The following is an 11857-nucleotide window of genomic DNA, read 5'->3' on the forward strand; positions in this document are numbered from 1 at the left end:
TGCTTGTTTTGAATGAATGAGCTCAAGAGTGTCTGAAATACCTTTGTTGATGTTTGTTGACTTTTTTTGTGAGATGGGGTCTCACTATGTAGACAAATCTAGTTTCAAATTAATAATCCAGCTGCTTTTGCCGCTAAAGTGCTAGGATTACAGACATGAACCACATGCTAGGTTGAAATATCCTCTTTTAATTCATATTCCTTTACAACCATGCTCAAAAGTAAAGTCAAGAAAATTTACTTATGCCTACCAGCTACTTTACAACACACCTAAGAGTTTGTGCGCAAATACTTTTCACCTTTCAGTACAGTATCAGGGAAATGTTCAAACCATCTGAAGTTCTGGAATACCCAAATCAGAAGAGTTACCTTGAAAAGTGTCTCATTGTATTACAACTCTAAAGACTTAAAAATAATTATGAAGCTGGGTGCTTGTGGTTCACACCTGTAATCCTGGCTACTCAGGTTGCTGAGATCTGAGGATCATGGTTCAAAGCCAGTGTGGGCAGGAAAGTCTGTGAGAGTCTTATCTCCAGCTAATCACCAGAAAACCAGAAGTGGTGATGTGGCTCAGAGTAGAGAACACTAGCCTTGAGTGAAAGAAATCTCTGGGGCAGCACCCAGGCCTTAAGTTCAAGCCCCACGATAAACAAAAATAAAAATAAAAACAAAAATAATTTAAAACTGGATAAAGTTTTCTTTAAAATATGAAACTATTTTCATGAGTTTTTCTGATAGTTTTAAGAATGTATCACATAAAAGGAAATACAAATAGGAAAAGAAAACATAGATTAATTAATGTGAATTCCATAGGATATTGTGAATAACTTTGATCTTTATTTTAATCACAAATTATAATAAACTTAAATAAAAATGCTGAAGTTCTAAAGTGCTTCCATTAAAAATAAAATATCTTTTTTTAACACAGTTGTGAAAAAAGTTTATTTCTGACAAGTCAATAAATAGGAAAAAAGTGAAAGGCCTCAGGATGAACCACCGCAGGATGATGAAGACATACGTAGCAAACTAAACATTAAAAGTGAGGTTTAAATGGGCAAGGTAGCATATGCCTGCAATCTCAGCATTAAGGATGCTGAGGAAGGATTGAGAGTTAGAGGCTTGGGTTACCTTGAAACACCAACATAGCCTCAAACAAAAAAGCTTGAAGTTATTGCTTTGAAATGGTAGATGACATTACATGTGTACGAAATATAGGACTTAACAGTTGTTCTTATTATAAGAAACCATTTAATAAGCAACAGTAAGTACACAGATACTTTGTATGAGGAAGATAGTCAACATATCATTACTTGGCAAAACTCAAGCAAACAAGTTTGTTTTTTAGATTACAAAGTGGCAGGAGTTCTGAGATCTTTCTGCCAACCCAAGCTAGGAAATATGATCGATGACCATAAGGAAGAGGATGGATCTCACAAACTAGTATTTTAAAAAGTGAGAAATGCTTTGGCCTATGGAAGTCACTTGAATCATTTTATCTCTATTCCAGAGAATTCCTTGAAGCTACAACCAGAAGAGAAGCTGGGAAAACCTTTCTCCAATAGGACAAGACAGAGTCCTTACCCATCACTAGGCAAATGCAGAGAGATGGGGTCTACATTATCCTTTTCATGCCAGAGACATACTGGTAGAGATAGAACATCACCTATTAGACTATTATGTAGTAGTTTTAAAGGAAAAAATACCCAGATAGCTCTAATTTCTGTCAGTGGAGGACTGGCTGAATAAACTGTGGAAAATACAAGCAAGCAGTCACTTCCCAGATGCTGGGGCCTCTTCAGTGACCTGCTCTTCTGGACCTGTGGGTGAATGGATACCAGGGCTCGCTGGCCACCACAAGTCTAGGACCAGATGCTTTGGACATTGGTCACCTGAAGCCATCCAGGGGCTGAATTTTGGTCTCCTTTTCTCCCCTTTCTCTCCTGACTGCCAGAGTCAGATTTTTTTATTTTGTTTTTGTTTTTTTGTTGGTCATGGGGCTTGAACTCTGGGCTTGGGTGCTGTCCCTCAGCTCTTCAGCTCAAGGCAAGCACTCTACCGCTTGAGCCACAGCACCACTTCTGGTTTTCTAGTGGTTTATTGGAGATAAGAGTCTCACGGACTTTCCTGCCCGGACTGGCTTTGAACCGTGATCCTCAAATCTCAGTCTCCTGAGTAGCTAGGTTTACAGGCGTGAGTCACCAGTTCAGAGTCAGATATTTGTGCCTGGTTTGGGCTGACTTCCCTACCCCATCTGGGCCTGTCTGAGCAAATCAGTGTTAATTTCTACTTTTCTAGTTGTTTCAGACAAGAAAAGAATCCCTGATTGTAAGAGATGGCTTTCCTGTAATCCAGAGCACCCTTGACACAGAAATAGGGACACTCCCCCAATCTATGAATCAGTTGTTTTTGAAAGCACATTTTGAAAGAATTTTAAAGAGCAATACTATGTGTGTATGATATTTTGAATGCCATCAGGAGTCTGGGAGTCCTACATTCAATCCTACTAGTATTTTTTTATTTTTTATTTTTTGGTCCGGTCGTGGGGCCTGAACTCTGGGCCTGGGCGCTGTCCCTCAGCTCTTCAGCTCAAGGCTAGTGCTCTACAACTTGAGCCACAGCGCCACTTCTGGCTTTTTTCATTTTGCTTATGTGGTGCTGAGGAATCAAACCCAGGGCTTCAGGCATGCAAGGCAAGTGCTCTACCACTGAGCCACCTTCCCAGCCCCCTACTAGTATTTTTATAATAAAATATGACTATGGGTGGTGGAGGTTCATGTCTGTAATCCTACTTACTCAGGAGGCTGAGATCTGATAACCCCTATCCAAAGCCAGCCCACTAGGAAAGTCCACATGACTGGCACATACACACACACACACACACACACACACACACACACACACACAGAGGTACTATTTCTGTTTATTTTACATATGTTTAAACATAATATGTACACAATCTTATTTTCTCTGCTATAGAGAAAGATGGCATATTGTTTATACTTCTATACCTTGATCTTTAGATATTTATGCATCATAAAAAGAATTACCTCATTCTTTTTACAGGCATGTAGTATTTCAGGTATTCTATCGTTTAACATAACACTTATGTATGAAAGAATTACTATTTAAAAATGTTATTTAAGTCAAGTGCTGGTGGCTTATGTCTGTAATACTAGCTATATACAGTGGGCTGAGATCTGAGAATTACTATGTGAAGACAGTCCAGGCAGAAAAGTCAGACTCTTATCAAAAAGCCAGAAGTAGCTGAACAACTGAGGCTCATGCCTGTAATCCGATCTGAGGATCAAGGTTCCAGCCTAGGCATGCCAATTTGAGAGACTATCTCTACCAGCAAAAAGAATGGAAGTATGGCTCAAGTGGTAGAGCACTAGCAGTAATTGAAAAAGTTAAGGATGAAAGGTCTTTTGTTAAAGCTTCAGTACTGACATAAAAAAGTGGGCAAAGGCATATATGGGGTTAGATGGTGTGGTACAGTACGTGTCTAAAATTCCTGCTACTCAGGAATCCCATGTAGGAGGATTGCAGTCTGAGGTCAGTCCAAGTAAAAAGTGGAAGACCTTATTTGAGTATGTCTAGAGATGTGGTAGAGCACTTTCTTAGCAAGCACATCATCCTGGCTTCAATCCCTGGTACCAGATACACAAAAAATCACAGAGATTGTAGAGTGTAGGTAAGTACAATATGGTAGACTTAAGTATGAAGTAAAACAAACTTTTCATGCAATGATGTTTTTTTGGAAAGTTATATAATATCCAGAGCTCATAACTCTCTTTAATGACTCTCCAAATATCAAGGCAATATGTTTATATAACCCCATTACGTCTGGTCCTAAAAGATTTAAAATATGAACAGGTGAGGCTTTTAAAGGATGTTTCTAATAAAGCAATTATTTTCCATTTGCAACTTGGATTTTGATTTTGTGCTTTCTTTTACAGCTTCTCAATTCTCATTTTTTCTCAAATGGTAAAATACTAAGAAACAAAAAGTGTTATATATGCTGTAGAGGCATATGACTTTGAGTGCAATGATACTATGATTAAAATGACAGTTCACCTTACTACCTTCCCTTGTTGTCTGTCAATTGTGCTTATTCTCTTATGTTTATTATTTTATTAAGGATACAATTTCTCATTTGCTGGGTTGTTTGGTGTACAGTTTTCTAGATTCCTACAAACCAGCTCAGTTTCTGAGGCAGGCCTGAGAATCTGCATTTGAGCTAGTACATCCTGCTTCTTAAATATAAGGGAACTATGACATCATCCAATCTTGAGACATTTGAGAGGCATAACCCAGGATGTATATGCTCCTCTTTCTAGTATCTTGCACTAGACAATATCCCTTAAATTGAAGAGTCAGAAAGTGAGACTGAGAATTAGGAAGGAGACAATGTTCTTTCATGAAAGCTATGGAAATATATGAAATAGGCTGTTAGAGACCGGTGTAGACTACCACCTTCCTAGTTTTTAAAAATAACCAACCAATGTAACAGATCAGTTAGATTAGGAGTAAGACAGTATGTCTACAAAACCAGAACAAAAGGATTGTACCCTTGCACCCTCATCCCCAGGATCAGAAGTGAGGAAATATCTAGGAAGGAAGCAGACCAGATATTGTGTGCTTAATTATATTTAATCCACATAAACCTTGTCTGTGGCCCTAGAGCCCTTATACCATGGAGGTACCCAAGATAAATTACAACTGACACTGTAGCCATATTCAATTACTTCAAGATCATTCACACTGGGGCTGGGAAGGTGGCTCAGTGGTAGAGCACTTGCCTTGCATGCATGAGGCCCTGGGTTTGATTCCTCAGCACCACATAAACAAAAAGAAAAAAAGCCGGAAGTGGCGCTGTGGCTCAGGTGGTAGAGCGCTAGCCTAGAGCTGAAGGGCTGAGGGACAGCGCCCAGGCCCAGAGTTCAGGCCCCACGACCGGACCCCCAAAAAAAAAAAAAAAGATCATTCACACTGACTGTGAACTCAGGGCCTTGCTGCCCCTGAGCTTCGTGCTCAAGGCTAGCACTCTACTTCAGGCTTTTTGCTGGTTAATTGGAAATTAAGAGTTTAACGGACTTTACTGCCCAGGCTAGCTCTGAACCGTGATCCTCAGATCTCAGCTCCCCGAGTAGCAAAGGTTACAGGCGTTGAGTCCCCGGTGCTGGGCTATGGAGAGATTATTTTAACGCAGTATATTGAAAGCCTAAGAAAACGGATGGTCCTCAAATTGTGTTCTCCAGAGCCTTAAGTGTCTTCTTAGATGTTACTTGGCTGTCAGCGAGTGTTTCCTAACAGCTTCATCTGTAATAGTGTCATCCTGGAAACCACGCAGACGTCGTTCAGTGGTGAATGGTCAAATAGTGGGATGTCATACCACGGAATACCATTGCGAGGTAAAAACAAACGAACCATCTAGGTCCATGTAAAAGTTACATGAGTTAATAAGCTCTTTTAAATATAGCTTTCCCATCGAACTCCGGTGCTTCGGCACATCGTCGAGCACATATACGGGCATCGCCGACGAAACACAAGAAACCAGCAGCAGCTGGGCTTTGAGAAGACCGTTGGAAGGGTCCCTTCCATGGTGGGACCTCTGGAGGGCATTCCTTCCAAGCACTTCCAATCCCAGAAATGCTGAAACCCAAATTAAACTACGAGTGGAGAAGGCTGAGAAGTCCCTCTTGAATCTCCAGAGAGATTCCAGCCAGCTTCGACCTAGTCAAGGGGGAAAGGGAAGTGGGACTAAACAGTAGTAAAAGCGAAAGGACAGAGATAACCAATCCCGTTTACGCGCCGGCTGCAGAACCTCCCTCCCCCCTCTCCTATTGGTCCTCTGGAAGAAAAGCAAAGACCACAGAGTGGGAAGCCCCGCCCTCATTTTCCTAGCGCTACCGCAGCAGTGCGCCGTGCGGCTGGAGCTAGCCAGCCTTCCAAAGCCGTCGCTCGGCCGGTGCGAGTCCCTCTGGTGGGTTCCGGTTCCCGGGGAGTCTCATCTTCAGTCCTTCTTCCCGGGGAAAGAGTCCTCAGATGGCCTTCTGCGGCCTCCGGCGAGCGGGACTTGTCCTCCTGGCACGGCGGCTGCCGGCGAGAAGGCGGGGACTACCGCGTCCGGGTGCCCTGGGGTCCCGCGAGCCTGCGCATGCTCGTTCGGGGCGTCCGCGTCCTGTGCCCGTGCGGGTGGCAGGAGTTCCTTTCCAGCCGAGGCCATCCCCAGTCCCCGGGGGAGTGGGGCCCGAGCCCGGGCGGCGAAAGACCGCAGTGAGTCAGTCTGTGACTCCCTCGGTCTCCCGGGTTTGTCTTGGGCCTCAGGTTATGGATCTTCCATTTCCCCGTGTTTGGCTCCTCGGGGTCCCTCCCTGGGAACACTGCTGGGTTCGTGACCGCAGCCAGTTCCCCTGGCCCTTGCGTCCTGCCACCCGTCGACGCCTCGGTTTAAAGAGCCAGACACAGCCCCGCTGGAGAACTCCAAGCGACCTGTGAAAGTAGCAGGATGGCTCCCGTGTTTCCCCTGCCCTCGTTGGAAAACATGAGAAAGACTGGGGCGTCTTTGGGGTTAGTTCACTACTAGACTCAGATGAACCAGTTGATTGAGGGCTTCTGGAGCCGATGTGGATTTGCGCGTGGCTTGTCTTGATCCAGACGTGGTGAAGGCAGGAGGTCATATAGGGTTATCATCTTTGTTCACACACTGGATGAGGGCTCTTCTTTGAGGTTATTGGGACTTAATGCTAACCTGTAGGCCCCAGGAATTTTATCAGCACTTACTGTGACCAGGTGAGGTGATTTTGGGGTGGGAGGCATTTCTTTGAAAGCCAGGGGCGGGTCTTGGACCGGATGTGGTCTTCTGAGGTCCTAGTAACTGTGGAACATAGTTTAGTTGTTGCCCCGGCAACCAGAATCCTTTGTGCCATCTACCTACCTTTAAATTTGGGACTCGAGGGTAGAAGAAATCCATTAAAAAAAACTCTAAAAATCCTATTGTTTTCCTTTATAAATGAAGAATGACACATAAAGACCTGTAACTCGTGGAAAAAATGTCACATGACTATACCACTTCCATGATTGTCACAGTTTCCAAAGCCATCAGACACTGATATGAAATATTTATTTTAGCAAGGCGCTGGTGGTTCAACCTGTAATTCTAGCTACTCAAGTGCTGAGATCTAAGGATCACAGTTCGAAGCCAGCCCTGGCAGAAAAGTCCCCATGAGACTCTAACCTTCCATTAACCACTCTAAAACGAAGTGGTGCTGTGGCTCAAGTGGCAGAGTGCTAACCCTGAACATAAAGAGGCTCAGGAACAGGGTCCAGGCCCTGAGTTCAAGCCTTACAACTGACCAGAAAAAAAAAAAATGTTTTATCCCACTTGTTCCCTCCTTGCCCCCAAGGGGCTTTTTTCTTGGCGGGGGGCGGTGGGGGGGGCGGTCATGGGGCCTGAACTCTCAAGCTCTTCAGCTCAAGGTTAATGCTCTACCACAGAGCCACTTCCGGCTTTTTTTTTCTTTTTTGCTTATGTGGGCCTCAGGCATGCAAGGCAAGCGTTCTACCACTGAGCCATCTTCCCAGCCCCAGCTTGCTTTTTTTTTTGGGGGGGGGGGGGCTTGAACTCTGGGCCAGGGCACTGCTCTTCAGCTTTTCAGCTCAAGGCGAGTGCTCTACTACTTGAGTTCTGGCCTTGAGCAAAAATGCTGAGTATAAGCCTTAGGATTGGAACTAAATAAACAAATAAATGGGGGCTATGATTGTTACAAATGCATGAAGTCCTGGTTTGATCTATAGCACCAGAAAAAGAAAGAAAGAAAGGAAGTGATGAAACCAGGCTTGCTGAGAGTCAAGGTATGTCCATCAGATTCCTAACTTCAATAACCAGAAACAGTGCTAAATTCAGAAAAGCCTTTATGGCCTATGGTATCCAGTCTTCTTCCTCTCAAAATGGTCTTTCAAGCTTTATTAACAAACATTTTTGAAATAAATGAGTAGCACATGCTAATAATTTATAAGAATTCCTATTTTCTCCGAATTTACTTAGTTTTCTAACACAAAGGTCCATCTTTTTCTTTTCATTGTATTATCCAACTAAGTTTTTGGGTAGAAGTGTTAATCAAAGCTCAAGAGTACCTGTTAACATTTTTGTCTGTTTACTTTTGTCTTAGGAAGAACACTAGCTACAAGGCAATACTCCTGAAAAATTGTGAACCCTAAGCTGGAGTGAATCTTCTGCTGAACTCTCTGGCCCCAGAATGGCAGTCCTCTTGCAGGATAGATCTCTTAATAGTTGGCTGATAGTAGAGAAGAGGACTGTGCCAGAGACCAAGAATCAGTCCCGTAAGGAAATCACAGATCTTCTTTGGACTATTTAGGGTGTTACTTCCAGGTATAAAAACTTGAATCTCAAAAAACTTCAGAAGACTCAGGAAACTTGGCTATATGTAAGGAGGAGGTGCTGGAACAGGTCCTTAGTCTAGAATAGGATGATATCCAGAATGTGGAGAGGAGGCATTTGTTATACTGGAAAAATTTCTGTGACAATTTGAATGAAGGATAAGCATAGTGGGAGGGTTTAGGAGGATCCTTTAGGGCTTTATTAGTGAAAGGCTTTGGAAATAGCACAGAAAACAACAAAAGTGAACTTAGGATCCAGGAGATGTCTCAAGCAATTATCCTGATGCTCCCTCCCTGATGTTCATGTGCACCACTGGAACCTTCTCTGTTAGATATTTTTACTGAAGATTTAGGTTCAAAGTATGTTTTCTAAGACCAACTTTGTCTAATTGCCTTCAAGTCCCCAGGGTAAAAGCAGAAGATATACAAGGCAGAGAGATAGTAACCTTGAAATCAAATGTTTCATGTCCAAACTAAGATCCTAGTTTAACTCTCAGCTCTGTTACTTTTTGGTAAGGAAAAGTGAAAACGAGAAAAAAAAAATCTCTGGAGAGACAGAAAAAGAGAACCTCACAAGGGAAGCTTTGTAGTGTCCTGACTCTTGAATATTTGTCTCTATCCATCTCCTACTTATGTGTCTTATTCTTTAAATAGAAACTCAGCCATATGTATGAGGTTTTGATTTTTATTTTTAACCTAATAAACTCCACTAGCTTCAAACTTTGTGAGAAATGATGAAATTACCTGCATTCTTTTAATGTTAATGTATTAATTTACTATTATTTAAGTATATTTTCAATATTTATGTGAAATTGGTTTTTTTTTCAGTTACGGGGCTTGAACTCAGGGCCTAGGTGCTGTCCCTGGGCTCTTCAGCTCAAGGCAAGCACTCTACCACTTGAGCCACAGTGCCCCTTCCATTATTTTCTTTTTTAGTACTTTTTAGATTTAGATTTTACCTTCTGGGATAGAGTATCAGGTGAAGTGGGAGCTTTTCTGAAGCTGGTGGTGAGCAGCTGAGGTTCTAGAGTGGTGTTTATTGACCTAGGGGCTCCTGATGTCACACATTTCTTGGTTAGACTGTTCTTCAGGTTCCTTGATGGTTGGTGGTTCCAGAGGATTTGGGAGGTTGTGTGTGGAAAAGGCTACCCCTTTCAGTCTTCTCACTGTTCCCAAGCACTTACTTTTTCAACTTCATGTTTATTTGCAGTTGAATGACATCCTAAGTCAATTCTCATGGTCCATTCATGCTGGATTCTGCACTAACAGGTTGTATTATTACTTTGATTTGTGTGCCTATACATTCATAGCATTTTGTGCCAGCCTTTGAAGCAATTTTATCAATCAGCAAGTCCCTTACCACATATTTGCGCTATAAATATGTGAGGTATTTCCAGTTTGCCTTGTATTTCCTGCATTGGTTCTTTTTTACAATTTTGCCTTTGATCCTGTGTATATATTATTACAGTGAGTTACTGGTCAATTTATTTTGTAATTGGAGTCATACTGAGTTAATGAAGGTAACGTTGAAGATTTAGAATAACTACCTAGTCTAATTTTAGATATGCTAATTTTTTTATATTTCTACTATAAGTATTATGCTGAATAATGTATTCTTAAAGACACTGGTTTGAATTTTACCCACACAAAAATTCTGCACAAATTAGTCATTTTAGGTATAAATGGTCCTTAGAAATAGGAGAGTTTTCATCCTAGAAATATTTTCCTTCAACAGCCTGTTTTTTGAAATTTTGTGCCCTAAAAAGGTTTTATGATATAGCAGCTGATTTATTTTGCTAGTTTTTATCAACTGAACAAAAATAGACAGATTTAGCCACTCTTATCTGGTAATATGACTACTATAACAATCCATCAACACATTACAGCAATTACTATCATTTTAGCAACTACACAATATTAGTTTTTGGTCCATTAATGCAACACATATTTATGGACCAGGAACTATTTATTTTAGGTATTGTTATTAGAGACATAAAGATACGACCAAATGAAAACATAATGAATGGACATCTAGTTCCTAACAATATACAGCAGATAAATTCCTGCTAAGTACAATAAAGCCCTAGATTTTATGTAAAACAAAATTCTGAAGGTTGATGAGAAGATAGCAGCTAGGGACCCAGGAAAGACGCAGGTGAATTTCCTTGGTAATTTTAATTTGTTTGGCCTCATGTCATGTAGTGTCAGTAGAGACATAAATTGACTGCTAGGAAAGCCTTAATTCAGTAATGCTGAAGTTGAATGTACCTAGGAACTTATTTCAGCTGATTTTTCAGTTCTAAAATTTTAACTACACCCTCAAATTTTAGACTCCACTTTTTTCTGATACTTTCATTTCAAGATTTTCCTAAATGGACCCTGAAGTATTTTTATGATTGCTTTAAAATCTTTGTGAAATTATTCCAGTATCTGTGTTCTTGGTGTTGGTGTCTACTTATTCCTTCACTTTCACTTTCAAGTGAAGATTCTCAGACTTAGTGAAATAGGAGTGGTTTTTTTTTGTTTGTTTGTTTCCTGGATTTTAAAAGATGTGGACATTATGGTCTTTTGGATATTATTTTAATATTGTTTTAGCAAACCTTGAACTGGAAATTACATAGTAATCTGTAGAATTGCTAGACAGAAAATCAGCAAAAATGAAGAACTATTAACACTTTAAAAAATATCCATCAGAACTGGGCACCAATTGCTCATGCTTGTAATCCTACCTACTTATGAGGCTGAGACCTGAGGATCATGGTTCAAAGCTATCCTGTGCAGGAAAGTCCGTGAGACTTAATTTACAAATAAACTACTCAAAAAAGCCAGAAGTGGCACTGTGGCTCAAGTGGTAGAGCACTCACCTTGAGCAAAAGAAGCTCAGAGACAGGGCTCAAGCCCCACGACCACCACCACCAACAAAAAGCTAGAAGTGGAGCTGTAGTTCAAGTGGTAAAGTGCTAGCCTTGAGCAAAAAAGCTCAGGGATAGCACCCAAGGCATTGAGTTCAAGTCCCATGATAGACACAAAAATAAAGCAGGGCTGGAGGCATGGCTTAAATGAAGAACACTAAGTATTAACATGAAACCCTAGTAAGCCAGTTTATTATTCTTTCAACATGAACTGTGCTAGATGCTGAGGATATTCTTGACATTGGTAAACCAGTTACATCTCCTGTTCCCCAGCTTTCTCTAGCTTGATCTACAGGCTATTACTGCCAGATGAAAGAACTGTCATCTTTAGGTTGTACATGTTCTTGACTATATTGAAGATAGATATAAAATGACATGTGAAACTGAAGCCCTTTTAGAAAGTTATTTGAGGAAACAAAAGGTGGGAGCATGATGAAAAGTTTTAGTAATTTAGTTAATACTTGAAATTACAGTATTGTAATGGTTAATTTTATATGTCAACTTTGATGGGTCACAGGGTGTCCAGATATATTGTCAAACATTATT

The 11857-nt window shown here is 41.1% G+C and overlaps 1 long non-coding RNA gene across 1 annotated transcript; it reads left to right on the plus strand.

The window, feature by feature from the left end:
- The first annotated feature begins 5889 nt into the window (after positions 1 to 5889).
- LOC138828348 (uncharacterized) lies at positions 5890 to 9549 on the plus strand. Its single transcript, XR_011372228.1, has 3 exons — positions 5890 to 5982; positions 6327 to 6569; positions 8171 to 9549. It is a non-coding gene; the product is annotated as an uncharacterized lncRNA (long non-coding RNA).
- Positions 9550 to 11857: the final 2308 nt, after the last annotated feature.

This window comes from Dipodomys merriami, unplaced genomic scaffold (genome assembly GCF_024711535.1).
Source record: "Dipodomys merriami isolate MVZ:Mamm:240054 unplaced genomic scaffold, mDipMer1.0.p SCAF_16, whole genome shotgun sequence".
In the NCBI taxonomy this organism is placed as follows: domain Eukaryota; kingdom Metazoa; phylum Chordata; class Mammalia; order Rodentia; family Heteromyidae; genus Dipodomys; species Dipodomys merriami.